The sequence below is a fragment of the Ictidomys tridecemlineatus genome, chromosome 1 (genome assembly GCF_052094955.1).
Source record: "Ictidomys tridecemlineatus isolate mIctTri1 chromosome 1, mIctTri1.hap1, whole genome shotgun sequence".
Taxonomy (NCBI): Eukaryota; Metazoa; Chordata; class Mammalia; order Rodentia; family Sciuridae; genus Ictidomys; species Ictidomys tridecemlineatus.
In genome coordinates, this window is record NC_135477.1 from 105,828,112 (window position 1) to 105,851,857 (window position 23,746).

Sequence of the window (23,746 nt, forward strand, 5' to 3'; positions counted from 1 at the left end):
AAACCTTAACAGAAGAAATAAGGTGCGCCTAACAGCTGTAATATAATTAAAACTGGACTAGAGATGTAATAATGAGAACCAAGAAGTAATGACAGAAAAATAATTATATGAAAGTCTCTTGTATTAATTATAACAGCTCAATATTTTTCCTATTGACAGTTATGTAATGCAAATTTGATCTCCACTTGAATATTTGATATTTATAATGAAGATATTATGATAAATGAGTCCATTTAAATTTTAAAATCACAGATCAGCCGTCAAACTGTTGGGTATAAATATTTCTTGTTTTGATTTTTTTTCTATCTTGCATTATGGTTCAGGAAAAAAAAATTCAATAAACACAGTCACAACATATCTAAATTTTTTGTAATTTTTAGCGAAATAAAAAATAATTTTGCTCTGAAGATTTTAAGTAAAATGATTACTTGGTTTCTTAGAGGCAAAACACATGCCCACAAGAATACTTATATTCTAAGGTCAATCAATCTGTAAATCTTATTTGAAAAAAATATTGGAAACATACTGGAAAAAGAAAGGGCCCTCAAAGATACCTGTTTTGAGGGCTGGGATAGTGGCTCAGTGGTAGAGTGCTTGCCTAGCATGTATGAGGCACTGGGTTCAATTCTCATCTCACATATAAATAAACAAGAAAAAGTCCATTGACAACATTTTTAAAAATACCTATTTTGTATCTACTCTATTTTCACTATCACTAGGTAAACTTCCATAGGGACAATCTCTGGGAAAAAGAAATAGTTGTTGCATCAATTATTAGTAGCTCTTCATGAATTTGCTTATCTGCCACTTTCCCACTGGACACAGTCCTGATGTGGTGAAGTCTGTACTATACACAATGGCAGGTGGGGTTGTGCAGAGGAGCCAGTGCAAGGCCCCTGCCTGACTCACCATAATGGGTTCAGGAGGAAAGAGTGGATGCAGATGCAAGAAGACAGGGACTGCCAGAAAAGGAGCACTGCAGACAAGCTATTCCTCCTTCCAAGTTGAGACTAGGGCCTTCCTGGTGTGGAGAAAGTCTCAAAGGAAAATGTACCTTTTCCAGTAGAATGTCTTTTTTGACTTTCATCAGTAAGGCAATTGTTGTCTAATGCTAACTTCCCAAAGAGACCAGAAAAAGAGCATTTTGTTGTTGTTGTTGTTGTTATCAACACCAGTGGTATGGTTTACAGCAATATGAGATCAATATTTTGAGAGAGTCTTAGGAGCATCTTAAATGTCGAGGACACATTTGGGACAGTTGAGGTTTGGGGGTAGGGAATGTTAGTTTAAAGGCAGGGCTTTCAATGAGAGAACCAGAGAGGTTAGGTTAAGGTTGTTGAAAGGAAACAGAAAGAGCAGAAGCATACTTGATTACCCCAGTTGAGCAAAGTGTTGAGGAATTCATTAATCAAATAATGGATTTTTTTCAGTAAATCAGTGTGAAATAAACCATATTGTACTTACAACCTTATATTCCTGGGAAGGAAACTCTTGGAAAACTGAAGTCCTGATTATGTAGGAAGTGAGCTAGTGGCTGGACAGTTTCAGTTTTTACTGTCTTAAGAGACTTAAGAGGCTGATAGTCTTACTATTAAAGATGAGACTGTGAAATTTTTGATTTGTTTGAAATCTGTAATGTTCTTATCTTCTTGAGATTCCAGAAGTGTAGCACAGTTCTCACTACTGATCATAGCATAGCATTTGTCAGAGTTGAATGTATATAGCTTTTTTTTTTTTTGTACCTGAGATTGAACCCAGGAGTATTAGATTGAGCTACAACCACATATCTTGTTATTTTTTTTATTTTAAAACATGGTCTTGCTAAAATTGCTTAGAGCCTTGCTAAATTGCTGAAGCTATCTTTGAACCTGCAATCCTTCTACCTCAGCTTCCTGAGTTGGGATTACAGGTGTGTGACACCACACTCAGCTGTATACTGCTTCTTTGATGCTAGTCATGAGTGTTAGGAGAGATGGAATTCAAAATAAGTGGCCAGAAATTTCCAAATAATAATGTCTTCTATCCTAAAGTGCTATAACCCTCAGCTCACTAGTTTTGCAAGAATTAAATTGTAAATCACATTTTAAAAGCCTCCATTGCCTGATGGAGGTCTTAGTATTTTTTTTCTGTTGCTTTAAGTGAATAATGAAGACTACGTGATTTATAAAGAGAACAAATTTATTTTTCACAGCTCTGGAGTCTGGGAAGTCCGAAGTTGACAGGTCATATCTGCTAAGAGCCTTCTTACTGGTAGGGAAGTTCTGCAGAGTCACAAGGTGTAAAAGGGGCATTCTGTGGAGAGACCTAGCTCATGTTTTTGCTCCTCTTCAAGTAAAGCCATGTTTCACTGAACTAGGGCCCAGCCCTTATGACCTTCTTTAACCTGAATTATCTCTCAAAGATCCCATTTCCAAATACCATAGTTGAAGTTTCTACCCACTTAATACCTTACAATGGGAATTCAATTTTGACATGAGTTCCGGTGGAAGCATTCAAACCATAGCAAGGAGATATTTATTACTAATACTACAGGTCTAATACAGCTTTGGCACACATGAATCACCAATGGTTTTAAACAATGAAATGCTCTTTGGTTAAATGATATTCTGTATAATCAAGAGGCTTCCTAAAATAGAAAATAAAGGGGAAAAAAGAAACTGCAAGACATTATTACATTCTAATAATAAATAGTCATTTTGTGTAAGAAATTAGACATAAACATTGCTAGTTATTAAGGTTTGAATCTGGAATGGCCCCCAAAGACACATGTGTTGAAGGTTTGGTCCCTAATGCAGCAATGTTCACAGGTGAGACTCTAGGGAAGCCATTAGAATATGAGAACTCTGACTCCAACAGTGGATTAATCTCCTGATACGTGAAGAGAGTGGTAGAAACCTGGAGGTGGTAGAAACTGTAGGAGGTGGGACATAGTTAGAGGAAGTAAGTGACTGCATGTATGCTCTGCAAGGGTATTTCTTGTCCCTGGACCCCTCTCCCTCTCCTCCCTGCTTCCTGGCTGCCACAAACTGAACAGTGTTCTTCCACTATGATGTGCTGCCTTATCTCAGGCCCAAAGCAATGGAGCCAGCTGATCATAGACTGAAGCCTCTGAAACCATGAGTCAAAATAAATCTTTCTTCCTTTAAGTCTCTTTTCTCAGGCATTTGTCACAGTGACAAAAATATGACTAACACATTATAGAAATCCTTGTGAATCAAGAAACCTTACCCTGGGTATGGTGGTGTATGCCTGTAATTCTAGAGGCTCAGGAAGCTGATGCAAGAAGATTGCAAGTTCAAAACCAGCCTCACCAAAAAGCAAGGCACTAAGCAACTCAGTAAGACCCTGTATCTAAATGAAATACAAAATAGGGCTGGGGATGTGGCTCAATGGTTGAGTGCCCCTGGGTTAAATCTCTGGTACTGAAAAAACAAAACAAAACAAAACCTGTGCATTTTGTTTGGGAACAGGAGCCATGAGAGAAGAGAAAGAAAGTTTCATCTTTAGAGTTTTCGGGCGCTGTATAAAACTCAAGTCAGGTTGAAGAAGAAAACAAAGGGAAAAAAATATACCTACTGCTGAACAAGGAACATGATTATGCACACATTGGGCTCACAACTGTGAGGGAGGGAACAAAAACTGTGAGAACCACACCTCTGAGAAACAGGATTCAAAGCCTACTTAAGAGTGAGGTTTAATCGGAACAACAGAGAATGCCCTGCACCTTATGCCTTCCACTAGCAATATACTTTGAATGTTACAGAAGGAGGATAGAAGCAGAACTTGAATATGCAAAGAAGTCTTTCAAAGGAGAAGCCTCAGAAGGTGATCCAAAGTGTAGTACGCAGATGATATGTTACTCTGGCATACAACTTCCCATGCAAAACAGAGTGATGGATGCAGGGATTCGTAGCCATTTGTACCCTGGAGGTAATCATAGTAGTAATATCTTCAAACACCACCCAACTGCTAAGGGGACTAACTCAAATAGAAACTACACAAAATTACATTTCAGATCATAATGACAATAATATAGAAATCAATACCAAAAGTTTTTAGAAAATCTCCAAATATTTGAAAATTAAACAACAAAATTCTAAGTAATACATGAATCAAAGAAGAAATCACAAGGGAAATTTAAAAATAATTAGGAATTCAATATGAAAATTCAATATATCAAAATTGTGGCTTGGAGCATCAGCAGTGCTTATAGGAAAATATATAGCATTGAACATTGATATTGGAAAAGCTGAGGTCTCAGGGCATTAATCTAAGTTTTTACCTTAAAAATAAAAAGGGATAAAAACAAACTGAACCTAAAGCAAATAAAAGAAAGGAAATACTAAAAATAAGAGCAGAAATTAATGAATTTCTAAAAGAAAAACAATAATTGAAAATCAGTGAAACCAAAAACTTTCTCAACAGATTTTTTTTAAAGAGAGTAGAAGTTAAAGACTTAAAAAGTGATATTTGACCAAAGAAAATATACAAATTAAAAATAAACACATGAGAGGCTGGGGTTGTGGCTCAGTAGTAAAGTACTTGCCTAGTGCAGGTGAGGCACTGGGTTCAATCCTCAGCACCACATAAAAATAAATAAAAACAAAGGCATTGTGTCCACTTACAACTAAAAAAAAGTTTTAAATGAGCACATGAAAAGATACAGAACAACATTAGTCTTGAGGGAAGTATAAATTCAAAATTACTACTGTTATTAAAATACTGTTAAAATGGCTAATAGAAAACATAAAGAATTTTACCAAATGTGAAGAAGATAAAGAACAACTTGGCAGGAATACAAAATGGTATAGAAACCTTGGGAGATTTTTGGCAGTTGTTTAATAAATGTACACATATATGTGCCACATAACTCAGTACACTTACATGTCGGTATTTACCCTAAAGAATAAAAATAACATTCGTAGAAATTGTTTGTGCAAGTATGTTCATAGAATCTTAATTTATAAGGTCCAAAAATTGGGAATGATGCAGATATATTTCAATGATAATCATAAACAAACAGTAGCACATCCATCCATTAGAATACTACTCAGCAATAAAAAGAAAGACATTATGGTCTCAGGAAATATGGATAAAACTTAAAGGAATATTTCTAAGTGCAAGACTAAAAGAACTTCATATTGTATGGTTCCTTTTATGTTGCACTGTGCAAAATGTAAAAGGACAGGGCCAGAAAGCAGAGACTAGTGCCAGGGTTGGGTCTGAGGCAAATGACAAAAATGTGGCACAAGGGAATTTTGGAGATGATGAACTTGTTTGGTATGGTGCTTTGGAAATGGATACATGATTCTGTTTTGTCAGTATCCATAAAATTATACACGTCAAAGATGGAATTTTATCATATGCAAATGTTTTTTTTAAAAAATCAGGTGCACGCCTGTAATCCCAGCATATGGGGAGGCTAAGGCAGGAGGATTGCAAGTTCAATGTCAGCCTCAGCAATTTAGTGAGGCCAAAATCAACTTAGAAAGACTCTATCTCAAAATAATAAAAAAATTAAAATGGGCTGGGGATGTGGCTCAGTAGCATCCCTGGATTCAATGTCTGGTACCAAAATATAAAACAAAATTAAAAATTAAAAGTAAGTTAGAATGTCAAAGGAACCAAAGACAAAATGTAAACTCTGACAATTGAATCTGTATTATAAATGAGTAAAACATCCAAACTAATGGAGGTGACAAAGAAAGGAACTGAACCAAGTAACTTTTAAATACAATGTATCCACTGCCATTTAATGCAAATGGTGGGAAATAGATGAATACAAACATTATTTAAAACAATAAAAATAAAAATATTAAGTTCAACCAAAACTTGGTGAGTCAATGACATGCTTCTGACCTCTAGGCCAGAGAGAACTACTCTTTTATTTCCTGAAGGCTCTCCTAGGCTGAGCCTTGCCTTGCCTCCTACTTCTTATCATTGACATGGTAGGATCTCAAGGGTAGGAATTCAAGTGGAAGTGATCAAAGGCCATTTTGAGGGCTCTGTCCAAGCACAGGTTAGCTTTTTGCGTTGTCTCAAGGACTCCTACCACAGCTCATTGCCATTTCACACATAGTCCACAGCCCCAGCTGGTGGAATCCACCTGACTGGCTTTGACTGTGTGTCTAGATCCTCTTCTGGGTGTCCACAAAGATGGCAGGCTTAAGGAACTCAATGTTCATAATTCTGAAATTTCATAAATTAATACTCTTCTACCACTCCTGCCTATATTTCAAGACATTTCATACATATGACTAAATTACATAAAGAAAGAAGGTTGAAGAGAAAAGTCTACTTAAGCTAGAATGTGGTTAGAATGAGAGGTGGAGTAGGACATGTTAAATATGATCCATGTTGCTTCAATATTACTTTCTATAAATCAATTCTATTCAATTCCTGTGCAAGTATCAATAGTATCATTACAGAATTCACAAGTATTTTTAAGGAGTTTATATAGTATTGTTTTAGACAAAGATTTAATGTGACAAGCTTGAAACCTTGTACATTTAAAAATTTAGAAAGAATTCACTCTTCCTGCAAAAGACCAAAATGTTCCATGTGCAATTTTTATAGTCACAATATTTATCCTATCTTTTTCATGAGGTTGTCAGAACACTTCAGCAACCTAATTCAGTTACTGTCCTTGTATCCATCTGCAAATTGTCAATTCGGGAGTTTTAAAAATGTCTTAAAATTAACATATTCAATTGACAAAAACTAAATAACTAGGGAAGAAACGTTGTAGCAATATCCATTTTACGATTGTTTCTACTATAGCCAAAGGTGCAGCAAAATCAGGTCTGTGGCTTGTGTGTAGGAGTGTTTACTGATACATGCAAAAACTACAGGTATTCTTTGCAATTTAATATGAACATCTGGTGACTTGGTTACAACAGAATATTTCAATTACCAAATCTAATCCACTCTGATTTTTTAAGCACTTTACTAATTTCTACATTGTATTTTTCCAGTAATATTGAAGCAATCTTTAGTTTAAGAGCTATATATGATAGCCTATAGTCCCAGCTACTAGGAAAACTGAAGCAACAGAAACACTTGAGACTAGTAGTTCAATTCTAGCCAGGGCACATAGCAAGACCCCCCATTAAAAAAAAATGAAAAATAGAAACACACACACACACACACACACACACACACATACACAATGGATACCATTTATTTTGACTGGTGCAAAAATTTCAGTGAAGTTTTATACACGTGATGGTCCTACAACATGGTTTTTTAATGATTAAGTCAGAGAAGCAATTATATTAAGGTTATCTTCTGGGTAGAGGAAAGAAGGGTATGTTAGAACAAGAATCTACTATTCAGTATAAACATCACAGAAAGCTGATTCAGTGGACGGAGTACGAAAGAAACTTTATTCCATTCATTGGAATCTGTATACTTTGAGTTATGCCTTAACAGCTTTCTCATTCTAAACTCCTTCCTCCAAAATTTGGAGTGTATCCTTTCTGTCTCGATGTGTTTTTGGCTTCCTTCACTGGAAACTCAGTTCTCTGAGTCAGTATCTGTATCTTACTCATCCTGGTTCTATATACCTCTCACCCACTCACTTACAAATAACAGACATATACTATGTAATTATCATTTGGGTTTGATTAGATTTTGCTAATGGTTCCCATTCTCCTTCCATGCCAGGTCTCCTTTCAAATTCAGGAAGTCCTTAAATATTTGTTTCTTCTCTTCTTTAGCTTCTTCCAAGTATCTTCGCTCAACGCTGTGATGTTTGGGTACAGTTTCAGGTTGACTAATTCAGGACATCTAAGTGCAAAATCCCTCCAAGGCAAAATGTCTCTCAGGGAAAAAAAAAAATCTTCTAAGGCCTCCACAGATGGATGGAACAGTGCTTTGACAGTACTTGGGTACAAAACAAATCAAAGACTTGATTTCATTTCGAGCTCGTGGAAGCTTTCAGTTTATAGCCTCTGGCTCTCTTCCTCCTCAGCTTTCTGCTAAGAAAGCCTCAGACTGTTCTTCAGCTCTTCTAAAGGAGTTTTTTTTTTTTTTTTTTGGCAACAGGTAAGTAGGTTTTGCCCACATATTAGTTATTTTTGTACTGTCTCTATCTGCTGTCGACTCTGAACTTCTACAGAGAAGTCTTAGCAAACCCTGTCTTCTTCGGGAGATACACTGTGGGCTTCTTCTTTTGATTTGAAGAGTCTATGGGGATATTTTTCATTTTTATCGTTCTTTGAGGAATTTAGCTGATCAGATTTCAGTTCTATAGCTAAACCAGCTGTTTTTCAGGTAAACCGTCAATTGAGGCACAGCACAGCTCCAGCTGTTCCAAGGCAGTAGAAACTCAAGGTTCCAGTTAGTCCAATTCTTGAGGGTATCAGACAGACCCAAGGCAGAAGCAGTCATTATACAAATGGATATTTTGTCTGTTTGCTTGTTTTGCTTGTTTATATATTACAGTGTTGACCCCTATGGTTGTCCTTTCAAGCTAAGATCAGTCATTGACATTGATGGGTTAAGAAGATAAATTAGGAAAAGAAGTAGAAAGTAAAACAAACAAACAAACAACAACAACAACAACAAAAAACTGCAGAGAAAGCTTGAGTACTGAGCTATCAAATTTTCCAACATGAATCACTGTATCTTTAGATCACTTTTGGGTTGAAGATGACTAGGATAGACGAAATAAAGGTTTATGAATGGTCTTAAATTTACAAAAAAAAAAAAAAAAGAAAAGAAAAGAAAGAATTTATAGAGGTTACCATCCTGAGGTCACTTTTTACAGTGGCCATAGACAAGTGGAGAACTACTACCCAAGGAAAGCTGCATAAATGTGAACAGAACTTAGTTCTGTGAAGTTCCATGGCTTCTTAGTTTACTCTTCCATCTCAGCATAAGACAAAACGGTACTTCTTTGAAGACTTCTTTTTATTTACACCTTTCCTTTAAAGTCATATGGGTTAGAATATGGTCAGCTCCTCTCATGCCTGTATTTTACAGATTCCCAGAGAATCTGCAACTAAACCCAACAGATTATTAGCTTTTCTGAAAAGCTAGAGAGCCCCTAAAATTTGCAAAATAAAAAAGTGAAAAGGAGCCTCTGGGAGGTTTGATGTAAATTCACTTTCAGCAAATTTGGGTTGATTGTTCAGCAATAGGCCATGGTGGAGCTTGCTGGAAATAGGCGTCTGCCTTACCTATGTGGCCTAATTGTCAGCAAAGAGAACTGCATCCCAGGAAGGGAAGGACATATCAAGAAAATATTCTATAAATGCCTAATCTTTGTTTTCATGTCACTGAGTCTTACCAATTGATCAAAGAAACACAGACAACATTTACAAATTAAAAGACAGGCTTATTATCTATGGTGGTAGCAGAACTTTTCAAAGAAGTACTGATCTGTCTCATCTGTAATAATATTCTGGAACTGTGAAACTGCTTATTTTAACACATTTCAAATAGGAATGATGGAAAGAAAAGCAATTTGACTAAAAAGTAATTTATAAGGAAATCACAGAACAAACCAAAAGAGGAAATTAATCAGATTATTTTCTCACCTTCAAGTGATTGTTGCAGATGTTTTCACAAGTCTTGAGACATCTGCTGTTCATCAATTCCAGCAAATGCGTGGTGTCACCATAAAGCCAAATCATTACTCCTATATTTACAACCTGGCGGTTTTCACCATTTTTTCCCTCCTGCTTTGCTTCTGTGACTTACAATCCATGAGGAACTAATTATTAGGCAGCTTTTGTTCTGTGGTGATAAAAACGGACTCTCTTAATTTAAGGCATCAAAGATTATGAAATCCATGATCTGTAATAAGGAAAAGAAGTAGCAGAGGATAAGCTATTTTTATTAATCATCATACATTTGTTATCTTTTCAAAAAAAATTCTGGTATTTATTTCCCTGAAACAAATTAAGCTTGATCATTAACTTGGGTTGCATATCCATTATTACAGGAAGCAATTTAAGGGAACAAAAATTGTTTGGTAAATCAATCCTCAATTTATTAGATGTCTTAGGCTTTTAGTAAATCTGGTTAGGATGCCATATAATAATAAATTAATCTTTGAAATTCCTTAAGTTTCAGGTATACATGAAAATTTTCAAACAGAAGATATTTTCATCAGAAACAATTAAAATCACAGTTACCAGAAACATACTTAGAGATTTGCATAGGTAGTTTATACCTACTTTTAAAAGGGTTAAATTATTATATAGGACATTAAAAATCATAGTCTAAGAAACAAAAATTTAACTTATAAACTAGTACAGAATTTGTCATAAGAAGAAAAATCTTCACCTTTTCTCTTTGGGACTTGAGTAAAAATAAAGACAAAAACAATAGGGAAAGAAACAAGTCTATGTGTTGGTATAAATAATTGCAAATATGTTCCTCCTTGTTTAAGTCACACATTATGAATAAGTGCTTTTGTTTCCTGTGTTCCTGTGGGATATCTAAGGTCAAATGTCAGTTCTGGCCTCAAAATGGCCCCTTAAAATCCTGTCTCTCCGTCCTCTAAGAGCAGGTGCATGAAATAAACCAGCAGGCAGTCAAAGTTGAAATTACATTTGTATGTCCTAAATCATGACATTCAGTCTTGAAAAGAAAGAAGAAAGCACAGATGTCTTTTCACCAAAGGACCTATCTCTATGGGGAAAAAAAAAAAAAGGAATGGGGGTGGACAGGAAATATCAGAGACACAACACATTCCTGTTTGCTCCATCTGAGCACTTCCACAGACCTTCTTTGTATCAGACAGAAGGGAGACCAGACTTACCAGCATCCAGGCCAAGATCAGTGCTGCAGATTCTCAGCAGTCTCTGTGTTCACCCTGCTCTCCTTAAATGACAAAATACTAACATTATTTTATATTTGATCATTATGAATCTCATTTCCTGGGTAAGTAGGGGAACATTCTATGCTATTAAGAAAAGGAAAGAAAATCCTGCAGAGATGTACATGGACACCACTTTTTGAAAAGTGTCCAGTACTATGGTCCTTTCATGCATAATGATTTTCAGTTCTTGCGCATTATCAAAGAAGCCCAGCAATGAACATCTGAACAATTTTTAAAGAAAGTGATTTATATATGTAGAAATGTAATATGGAAATTAAGATTAAATTTTGTTGTGCACCTGCATTTTCTTTTATCTTCAACTGTAATATTCAGGATATTTCACAAATTATGCTGCTGGCTTAAGTTTTATTATAGCTTTTATGTTTAAAAATATATATAGTAACTTACTGAAAAATATATAAAAACAAAATGAAAATTAAAGTCACAAATACTTACTGAATCTTTTTTTTAAAGAATATAATCTAGAAGGGAAAACCTTATCCCACACCAATCCCATCCCCAAGGTTATGGTTGCTAACATTTTGTTCTTCGATGTTGAGGCTTTCAATTTCTTGAATGTAAGGGTATTTGTGTGTGCATACGTAGGTTATTTATATTCACATATACTTTATAAAGTTCTTCATATTTTATCATCACGCTTCAATTATTTAACAAATATTTTTAAAGTATTTTCCTAATCTTATCTGCTACACAAGGCACCAAATATTAAACTTTGACAATTTGATAAAGATTTGAATCTCTAATAACTTATTATAATACATAAGATACTTAACTTTCTTTTTCTTGCATTTGGAATAGTGAGAAAACTTTGAGCACAGAAGGTTACTCAGCATGGGAGAAGCAAGCAACCAAATTATGCTTTACAGACCAATGGGCAGAATCCTTAAAAAAAAAAAAATTGTTTTCAGAATCCATACATACAGACGTTTCTGTCTTGTGTGTTCTAAACAGAAGTTTTCACAAGGAAATATGTTTAAATACCATTCTGAAAAGGAAGATATACTTTAAGTTATCCAATATCTTCTGCACCAAACCTTGTCAGACATTTAGAAGCTAGCATACCAGATCGTTTCATTCAATGACAGCTCATGTCTTTTTTTTTTAAGCCTAAAAAATTTTTAAAAAAAGAAGAAAAAGAAAGAAAGATTATTTGTCTTATAAAAATTCTATTGATTTTCCTTCACTCGAAACAAAAATAAACAAGTTTTGGCCCATCATACAATAGTATATTATTCAGTAATAAAAAAGAAATGAGCTGTGAAGCCATGAAAATACACACTGCTAAATGAAAGGAGCAAGACTGAAAAGACTATAATATACTATATGATTCCAACTATTCTAGAAATGGCAGAAATACAGAAATTGAACATGGTCAGTGGTTACCAGGAGTTCAGGAGGGTACAACACATGATATTTTTAGGGTAATGAACTATTATTCTGTCTGATACTATAATGGTAAATACAGAACATTATGCATTTGACCAAAAAAAAAAAACATAGAATATACAACACAGAAACACAGAGTAAACTCTTAGGTAAACTGGGGATTTTAGTTGTTTAACAATCTGCCAGGATTGCTTTTTCAATTGTAAAAGGTATACCACACTAATGCAAGATGTTAATGATAAAGAAAACTGTGGGAGGTGATTAATTTCTTGTAACTCTAAAACTGAATGAAGTAGGTAAATATAAAAATGTAAGACAAAAAAAGAAAGCTTGAAGGCTGAGGGCTGGAATCCTGTGAGCATGTTTTTCACTATCATTTGTGACAAATTCATGCACATATTTGTTATTCTCCAATTGAATTATGGATTCTCTGTTTTCTATCAAGTTTTCTACAATAGTTTATCTTTGGGTCGTGCTGGAGATTAAATGCAGGACCTCATGCATGTGAAACGCATGCTCTACCACTGAGCTGCCTCCCCACCCAGCTACACTAGCTCATTAAATAATTCTCTTTCATGACATCTTTTTTTAAGTAGGAAAAGCAAAAGAAAACTATGCCTGACCCAATTCTCAAAATTGTTCAAAGTTTAGAATGACATATGGGAATGGAGCAAACATTAATCGTGCTTAGTTTTAGTTAAGGTAATTTCTCATTTCAGGGTCTTTAGTATCATTGTCGTCAGCTTTGTTCTACTTATTATATAGACATTAAACCAGATTGTCCAGTTTAAATCTGCTAGTTGCAGCCAGAACACTTCAGGCTGACTGCATATTGGTAATCTCTTTGCCTTCCAAGGAGTAGTGGTGAAATCTAGATTGCAATGATTACCTTGGGCATGTCTGAGCTGGTGTCAGGAAAACAGATCCAGATCCCTAGCTATACCTTTACATAAATAAACATCACAGAAGATGTGAGCCAGGGGTAAGATACTGAGAGATGAAAGGTAGCACAGGTTGCATTTCAATTTAAGAAAATTGTCAAGCTGAGGATTGAGTCTATGCACTATTGAGATGTATGTTCAGGAAAATATCCCCTACTAAAAATAACATAGAATCTTCCCATAGATTCCTGCACATGGCAGAACTCAAAAAGAAATGGTTTTAAAAAAAATACACTTTCCCTTTCACCTAACTCCTCTATGATAACAGGTTCTTATCTTCATAATATCTTCTTTATCACTCTGTGCAATCTCCTAGCTGGGTTGAGCAAAAGAATTTATAATCAACAGAAAAACCTGCCACTTGGTTTTTTGCTGAAAATCAAAATTTTAGTTTAACTAAAATTTAGTTAGTTATATCCTTGCTCAAGTTTATTTAAGTTATGAATCTTAAGATATGGAATCAACTTAAATGCTCAGTGATTGATAGATGGAGGGATAAAGAAAGAAAAGTAATATCATTTGGTCATATAAAAGAAGGAAAAATGCTGCAATATATGACAACATCTTGAAGATTTTATGCCAGGCAAAATTAGTCAATCACAGAAGGACCAATATATCTTGATTCCACTTAGGTACCTGGAAGTAAAAATAAAAAGCAGAGAAGTATCATGGAGGTTTTCAAGGGTTGAGGAGAGAAGTGAATAGTTTTTTTTTTTTCAATTAATATAAGGATTCACATACGTGGGCTGGGGATATAGCTCAGTTGGTAGTGTTTGCTTCTTTCACAAAGCCCTAGGTTCAATCCTCGGCACCACACACACAACACACACACACACACACACACACACACACACACACACACAGATATACATTTGTAAGATGACTTAGTTCTAGACATCTACTGTACAGAAAAGTGACCATAGTCAACAACACCTAACAATATTACTCATTTATAAATTTGATAGGAGGGTAAAACTCATATTAGGTATTTTTATGACAGTAAAATAAAATGTTTAAAATGCAAATATGAAATGGCTTTGCAAACATTGAATTTATGCTTTCTCAACATTTGGGATGTGTGTCTCTGCAGATGAAAATACTGATGTTGTACACACTCCCAGCAATCAAGAAAACTAGATGTCCTCCTAATTATAATAGCAATGATCCCTAAGCTTCTGTTCATTAACTTGGGAAACTTCATTAATTTATAATTTAAGTATAGTAATTGTTTCCTAAAAATTCCAGAATCAGTGTAAAAATAATGCTATGGTTTGAATGTGTCTCCTTCTCCCCAGAATTCAGGTGTTGGAAACCTAATCCAGAGTGTAACTTTTGGGAAACAAGGCCTAATGGAAGATGTTTGATCTTGAGGCCAGAACTCCCATGAATGGATGAATGCTATTATAAGGAGGGCTCTTGGAGTTGATTTTCTCTTGGGCTCTTTGCCCACCCAGTGGCATCTTAATCTTAGAATTCCCATATACCAAAACTTTGAGCAAATAAATTCCTGTCCATTATTAATTACCCAGTCTCAGGTATTCTGTCATAACAGCACAAAACAGACTAAGACAAACAAGGTACTACAGAACTATATTAAGCCCAATGTACTTTTGGAGATAATGCACAAAAATGCTAACATATATTTCAAAGGACACTCAGGTTTTTTCCCATTATTACTAATATGTACCTGATTATTCTGTATACCTGCAATGAAACTGATTTAAAAAAAAAAATCCTGCTCTTAAAAAATATCTTAACCTCAGTGCTAGCACAGATTGGAGAATAGGCCAGATCTCACCTAATCCTTGTAAACTAGAGTTTTTCATCCATGGAACTCTGGTATTTTGAGACAGACAATTCTATATTGTGAGACATTTTCCTGGGCATTGTAGGATGTCTAGTAGCATTACCGATCCTCTACCCATTTGATGCCACTAACATTCTCCATTTATATGACAACTGAAAATATCTTCATACATTTAAGAATTTCCCCTGAGGGGAAAAATCACCTGGGTTGAGAATTACTGCACTAAGACTTCCCCCAGTGTTTTCCTCCAGAATCTTCGTGAAAAGACCTAGTGATAAGGAAATTGCTATTACGTAGGGGTTCCAATTAAACACGAGTAACTTTGAGCTATACTCACATCAAGATGATTGACATGTCACTTGAATTATTGCCTTTTTTAATTCAACACCATCTCCTTCCTCCAAAAGCAAAATACTCATCTTTCAATACTCAAACCAAAAATAAGATCTTCACCAAGCCTTTCCTGACCTCTCCTCAAATGGAAAAATGACTCATCTCCCAAGATCTCCTGAGTCCTAGTCATCCTCCTTCCCTTCTTTCTTCCTTCCTCCCTACATTTCATTTACTAAAAAAAAAAAAAAAAAAAAAGTTGATAAACTGCTATGTTCCAGGTATTCTTATAAGTTCAAAAGTTAAAGGCTATTTCGTGGACGCCGGGTGAGCGATCGCATCTGCAGACGCTGAGCCGGAGTAGGAGCAGGAAGATCCATCTGATTGTGTGGATTTGAGCCTCCACATTTCTAACCCATGATCTCGAAATGCATCGTGATTCTTGTCCATTGGACTGTAAGGTTTATGTAGGTAATCTTGGAAACAATGGCAACAAGACTGAATTGGAACGGGCTTTTGGCTACTATGGACCACTCCGAAGTGTGTGGGTTGCTAGAAACCCTCCCGGCTTTGCTTTTGTTGAATTTGAAGATTCTCCGAGATGCAGCTGAGAGCTAGATGGAAGAACACTTTGTGGCTGCCGTGTAAGAGTGGAACTCTCGAATGGTGAAAAAAGAAGCCGAAATCGTGGCCCACCTGCGTCTTGGGGTCGTCGTCCTCGAGATGATTATCGTAGGAGGAGTCCTCCACCTCTCTGCAGATCTCCAAGAAGGAGAAGCTTCTCTAGCAGCTGGAGCAGGTCCCTTTCTAGAGATAGGAGAAGAGAGAGATCACTGTCTCGGGAGAGAAATCACAAGCCGTCCCGACCCTTCTCTAGGTCTGGTAGCTGATCTAGGTCAAATGAAAGGAAATAGAAGACCAGTTTGCAAGAGAAGTGATGTTAAGGAAATAACTTCATTTGACAGGAGTGTGTACAGAAAATTCAAGTTTTGTTTGAGACTTCATAAGCTTGGTGCATTTTTAAGATGTTTTAGCTGTTCAAATTTATTTGTCTCTTGGAACAGTAAAACATATGATGTAATTCTCTACGGTTTGAAATGGATCATATGAGGCATGTAATACCAATAATTGTTACTTTACAATGTTCCCTTAAGCAAAATTGAATTTGCTTTGAACTTTAGTCTTGAATAGACTGAAAATAAACCTCTAAATCCTGAAAAAAAAAAGTTAAAGGCTAAACAAAACAGACCAAAAAATTATATTCCATAATGACAATGTTGATAACATAGCAATAAATTTTAAGAAGAAAAAAATACAGTAGGAAGTAGAAGGATTAAAAATTTATAAAAAATCCTCAAGGCCTCATTGAGCAAAGGACAGGAAAAAAAAAAGTGAAGGATGCATGACATTGAGATCCAGTGAAAAACAGACTGAAGGAGCAGCAGCCAGACCTGAAAGACAACCCTGTGCTCCACTGCTCCCTTCTCATTCAGTGCTGAGTAGATGATGGGTGTTTAGTTTTTGTTTTCAATAAAAAAAACCTTTTTCCAGAACTGGGCGACAGCTTAGTGGTAGAGTGCTTGCCTAGCAGGCTAGCATGTGCAAAGTTTAATCCTTAGCAATGGGTGGGGAAAAAAACTATTTCAAATATAAGTATCCTACCTGTAATAGAGTAGGTTTGATTAAATTCAGATTTTTAAAGTTTGGGACTGTGTGAAAGTATGACTATATGATATAATGTCTTGTAATGATTATTAAATTCTTCTAAATCTACCTCCATCTTCTAATCAATCAATCTAGCTGACTATCACCTATTTCTATATCTGGTCAACTAAAGAAATGTTCCTAACAACAAACCAAAGTTATATATTGTAGAGTTCTAGAATTAAGTTCAAGGTTGTGTGGGTTTTTTTTTCTCCTATTAACTGATGAGAATCCAAGTCAGCTGTTACTGAGTGTGATCCCTCCTGGGCTGCCCAGATTGGCTGACAGACCTTCATCCTGCCACTTAGCACACAGGCTGCCTCAGTGTGGGCGGGTTTTCCTTTGTTTCAAGGAACTTACTTATAACTATATGTGAAAAATCCTTAGTCTCTTCATCTATCACTGCAGAGTTCTCTCTGCAGGTGAGCAGGCTTTCTAAGGTGATTTATTCTTGTATTCAGTCACCACAAAATACTGTTTCCTCCCTGAGATGGGTTTTCCTTTCTCTCTGTGTGAGCCTGTGAGAACCTTTCCCTTTACTTTCAGTATCCTGTCTCCTGTGTCATTGTTTTCCCTCTGCCTGTCCAGTGGCAATGAGAGGAGTACTGTTTCTGATCTCTTTGGTCAGACAGAGGAAGTTCCAGGTTGATGACTGAGGCAGAGTCAGTAACTCAAATACCCATCCCATGCAATATAATATGTGTTGTCTCTACTGTAGCAAGACAAGGGTTTGTATTCCCATCAGCAAAAATCCCAGCAGGAAAGTGATATTACTCACCTCCTGGAAAAATTTGTAATGATTTTAAAAAAGAAAATGTTTGCAAAGACAAAGTCAGAGAGTTAGAGAATTACAAAGAGGAGTGTAGTGGCAAAGGGCTAATAACATGGGGCAGGTTAAGGACAAGGGGCCAGAGGAGGGCACTCACTGTGATACAGAGAGGACTGCCTGAAAGGAGCTTCAGCCTTCATCACACCAGCCTGCCGTGATTACCTGCAGGGAAGAAGCAGGCTCACTCTTCATCCAGGCTTGCTCTGTACCCCTCCCTTCCTTCTTTCCTTGCTCTGAGATCAAGGGAGCTCTTTGATGCCTTGCAAAAAGACTGCAGCCTCTAGAGCCCATCAGCACAGAGAAGGAGGGAGTGAGATAACAAATGGAAGATACTCTGCACATGTCATCACAGCATTTCACTGTCATTATTCTTTGGTCAACATTCACATCTAACAGATGATTGTTCCCAATCCAAAATAATCATAAATTGATATTATAAACTACTGAAGCTAAGATCTTAATATTCATTTATTCAGAAGAATTCTCAAGCATTTGGAGAAATTAAATGCTTGCCATCGTACAGTGATGGATCTGAGAAAAGAAACTAGATCTAAAGTGCAACGCAATGAGAAATCTAAAATTGCAAATACAATTTAGGCCTTCTTGCAACATGTTCTCTGTGATGTGTGTGTGTTCTCTCTTCTTAACTGACAAATGTGGATATGTATGTAAATGCAAAGGGACAAATATTTGAATATCAATTTTGTCAAAGTTTGAATGGTCAGAGTGCAAAGGTGACATGTCAGAAGGTGCCTCAGAAGTGCTCAGGCTCAATTTAAAAGTTTAGTTCAGTTCCATTTAATTGACCATAAGCATTGAGCTTGACAATTTCATGCAAATGATTGCTAGAGATAGAGATATTTTATTTTGTTCACATGAATTCTGTTATACTTCAAATTCAGTGCATGCTTTTAATAATTTACTCTCCTTTATAACATTTAAAGCATTATTATTTTCACACTTATTTCTGTGCCAATTTTAAAAACATAAATTGATTATAACATGCATGTAACCTTTAGATGTTTGTTTACACAAATACAATAATGTCTTATTTATTCACTATCACTAGAGAGCAATGATTACCATGTAAATACTTTTCCAGACAATTTAAAAATTACCAAACTAAACAACAAACTACCTTTCCTACTTCGTGAAAATATGCTTTAAAGCATATATTTTTTCTTAGTAATACATAGTTGTCTTTATAAATGTTCATTTATACAGTGTTAAGTGTATCAGATACACTAATATCTGATTCTTCTCAAACCATGAGGGGAAGGGCTATTTGTCTCTACAGAAAATAATTCTAAATTATTGTATTTTTTGGATTTGTATCATCTACTCTTTGTAGATTTTTTTTTTTTTTTGCATTTTTGGTTACTGCCACACTATGTGTTGATCAAGTGTTACTATCAAGTTACGTGATCCTTTGTCACCTTTTTTGCAAACTAATTCTACCCAACTCAAGGATGCATTTATTCAACAATGTGGACTGGATATCTTCTGAGGAAACTCTAAGGAGATAGATTAAGTCAACATGATTGAACTCTCCAACAAAAGTGTCCAGAGATAAACTACTTTTAACATTACACTCCCCCCATTGAATGAGTTTAATTATTGAGTATGCTGGAGAAACCAAGAAAGGACATAAGAGAAGAGACTGGCTCTCACCAAGATATGCAACCAGAAAGTCATATCTGTGACACTTTCCTGTCTTGAGAGGCTATAATTCTGTTACTAGACCCCCCATTTCTACTCATAAAGACTTAGCTCTGTGTAACCAGAGTTAACAATGCCTGAGACAGAACTCTGAATCTGATCATTTCTCAACTTTCAGCTATTTCATGGGCAAACCCTGTTTTCAGAAGTGAAATGATAATGTATACCATTGCTCCAGGAAATGTTTCAAATTATTTTATCCTGCTTATAATTCTTAATGGGCTTACTCAATAATCAATACCATAATAAAGAAATAAAAGTAATAATGTGCTTTTATTTGCAGGTGCTCTAGACCACAGTGTTCACAAACAGCTATGATTGTTCTAGACTGAGGGTTGACTTTGAAGGAAACTCATCCCTAAAACGCTCCATTTTTTTTTATTACATAACTTATACTGAGCCACTTAAATGGTATGTGTAAAGTAAAATGATTTGCAAAATGATTTAGACTGTAATTGAGTAGTTGCAACACATTCATAAGGTTTGCATTGGAAGGTGTTTCAGAAGTGTAAATTATGCTCCTTTTATCCTAACTGCTTGAGTGGAGTGCTATGATAACATCACATAATGGCATTCTATTTCCTGTCTCTGTTTGAAGATTTATCTCAGTAAATTTTATAAGATAATCCCTGGAATAGTAGTAGTCATTTTGAAGCAATTTCATTGAAATGAGCTATGGAATGATGACCATTTATTTCTCTTTCTTACCAACAAATATATGTGCCTTTAATTGACTAAAATATTAGTCAACTCTTCTTTCTTCAATCAGCACAGCCTATTCTGACTGGAAAAAAATAAATTACTAAAAATGTTGGATCTCATGCTACCCTGAAATACAATGCTGCCCAATACAAATGCAACGAAATACAGGACTGCCGTGGAGGAGGTAGATCATCTCCTCCACATTGCTTTTTCCTGCTTTATGCTCAGCTGGTTATTAATCACACACTTGGGATTATGGTGACCTCTCTCAGCCTTTTTTAGCAGATGTAGCCCAGGCAATGACAAAAACAAAACATTGAACGAGGGATATAATTCTATTTTGCATACAAAACAGCTGGGTATTAACTACTTCAAAAGACTCTATAGCTAGAAACCTCTGGGGGGGGGATGCTTACATGGGGTATTATTAGTGAAGTGGTAGCATGGTTCTAAATGAGATTAAATTCTTAATTGCACCATCATTCGTAACTTTCTCTTCAAACTGCCCGAAGCAGCCTAAAGTTCTGCTTGTTTTTCTTTGTGTTTTTAAATATTTGAATGCTTACCCGTAAGACCAGAATTACTTCTATATCTTTTAAAGTTAAAATAGGCTCACTTTTTCCACCATTTCTGAGCATGTTTCACTAAAGCACAATTTTGATATCTCCTTGGGGGATTGACTCTTTCCTCCCCAAGGTAAAGAGAAAATGGAAGATGAGACTGATGTTGGCTGACTGAATCTTCATAAATTCCCTTCTGTCTCACTTGTCTTCAAAAACACAAGTCAAAAGATTTTCTCAAGAAACAGTTCCTATGTATGTCCCCAGGCATGCAGTCCCCAAAAGGAACATTTAATAAATATGCATTAGGCTCCTACTCACTATGAGGCTTTATTCTAGATACTGTGTAACACTTAAAAGTATTTTAATGTCTTCTGTCCTCAGAGAGCTCCTATCTGCTGAAAAACCTGCTCCCAAAAAAGTCAACAAGTAAATCATAAATGCAGTCTCTCTATAAATGACAGTGAAACCAAATCCAGAAAGAATGTTAGAAAAGTGATGTTTTATTCTTCGTTAGTCTATAATTATTTATTTATTAAATAAGATTATAGTGATGATGAGGATAATATCAAAGCATCATTATTGGTCTTACCCAGTTGGGTCACAGCTTATGTAGAAAACATCACACTATTTAATAAAATGTCACTTTTGGTGCAAAAAAATAACTCTTCGCTCTTATTAGCACATATATCATTATCTATATTTAGCAGATAAAGAAACTGTGTCACAGCAAGTTATTTGCAGAATGACTTCTGGCAGAAACTAAGTGTCCTGAATCCTGGTCTCTATATTTTTAAGGTGGTTGGATAAAGAATCCTCCCAGGACTCAAATTGTACCAATTTTACCTTTCTTCTATGAATTTAGGATTATTGGAATTTGAAACAACTTTGTATTAATTTGTATTAATTCCCTGGGAGTTTCTGAGTAAGATGTGTACCTGCAAAATGTTTTATGGGGAATGACATTGAGAATGGTATCTGTTTGTGAATGACAGAAGCACATTGGGGGGGAGGGGAAGAAGTTGGATTTAAATGTACTTGCCATAAGAGACTTACTGCTCCTTCTTTAAAATTGTTTCCTATTGAGGCAAGGTCATTGGCCTTTAGGCCACCTTTTCTGCTAGTCATTGAATGCAGAGTGCACTATAGAGACAAAGTGACTTTTGGACCAAGAGAATCCCTTTAGCTAATACAATTCCCAAAGAGGTAATCCGTTGTGTACAGCCTGCAGTTCATTATTTAAGTGAGCGAAACTAACAGATGTGGAGGTATAAATGCTGCCTCACAGCCTCTGATATAAGTAATCTAGAAAATCTAAGTTATAGTATGATCACAAGTTAAACCAAAAGAGCCAGAGACTATGAATTTGAATTATGATCAAAATTAAAGATCCCCTAACAACATGGGTGTATTTCTTGTTTACAGGACATAGCCAGTGACATCAGGTAACTCTCTAGGGCAGCTGTTCTCTAGGCAGTGACTTAGTGATCCATGCTGCTCCACTTTGTGTCTCTAACATTTCACCATGGGGCATTCACAGTTCTGTAAGAGCTTTTTCATTGCCCGAAACTGAAGGTATTACATCACCTACTCACAGCTTATTGGCCAGAATTAGCCACATGACTGTACACGATGACTGTGAAGTGTGTTTCCTTCATGAAGGAGAGCTAGGTAAGAGTCAGTACCAGAAATATACCCACATATTCTCTTGGGATGCATAGATAAATTACATTGGAACATAAAATATCAGGAGACCAAATAATTAATAAGTACTTGCTTATCCCATTTTATGTAACAATGCTATTACATTAGGAACATTGACAAATACCCTGAAGCAGAGAAGAGAGCAATAAAAATCTGGATGGGAGAAAAGATCACCTTTGCAAAATAAGTTATCCAAGATAATATGTAATTAAAAGTGAAACTGTGACTATTGATGCTAAATAATACAAGAATGTAGAGAAGAGATATCAAAGAGGGGGAAATTAAGAAAAGACACTTTGAAAAAAAGATGAAATTGATTGAGTGGAGTCCTGAAAATTTAAACACTTGTAAAAAGAAGAGAAATTTGCCTCCATAATCAGAATGAGCTCAATCTGCACAAGGCCCTGGGATCTTCACTCCTTGTTACCACAGGGGAAAATAAAGATCCACCTTGTAACCTGCTATCTTTTGGATGTCCCCTCCAACATTTTTAGAATTTGATTGCCTCTGTGATGTTGTTGGGAAGTGATGCCTTTAAGAGGCGATAAGGTCGAGAGAACTTCACCCTCAAGAATAGATTAATATTTCTATTGTGGGGGTGGATGAGTTACCGAAGAAGTGGTTTCCTGATGAAAGGGGTGAGTTCTGTCTCATAAATGATGAAACATCCTCTCACAAACTGAGAAACAGATTGTTGAATGGCAAAATTCAGTGAGGTAAACACATTCCTGGGTCAGCATCACCGTGTTAAGGTTGCCTGATGAACTACATTTCCTTCAATTTCAAGATACACTCACCAGAATCAAATTGTCTAACTTCATCACTGCCGGTGGCACACCACAACCCACCTTCACTGAAGAAGTAATTCCTAATGCCACTGTGATTCCTCCTTTCCACTCCCCAAGGATCCCTAAAAGATTGAGCAATTTCATCAACAGCCTTTTAATAGCATCAACTCAGAATGTGTAGTAAAACTTCACCTACTCTTTTTGTTTTTGTTTTTTTATTTTGTTTTGTTGTTTTGAGGAAAGTGAGTAAAAATACATACCTGCTATTTCAGATATGCCCCCTGTCCTCAAATCTAATCATCATAATCCCTAAAAGCGGACAATTTTATCCCAATTTTATGTATGAAGACATTGAGATTTAGGTTAAATCACATTTTCCAAGGTCACAGTTGCTTAAATTGCTTGTTCTAAGTGTAAATCCAAG

At 35.8% G+C, this 23,746-nt stretch overlaps 1 pseudogene; it reads left to right on the plus strand.

Annotated features, from left to right (window-relative positions):
- The first annotated feature begins 15,700 nt into the window (after positions 1-15,700).
- LOC101967954 (serine/arginine-rich splicing factor 3 pseudogene) lies at positions 15,701-16,542 on the plus strand (annotated as a pseudogene).
- The last annotated feature ends 7,204 nt before the right edge of the window (positions 16,543-23,746 follow it).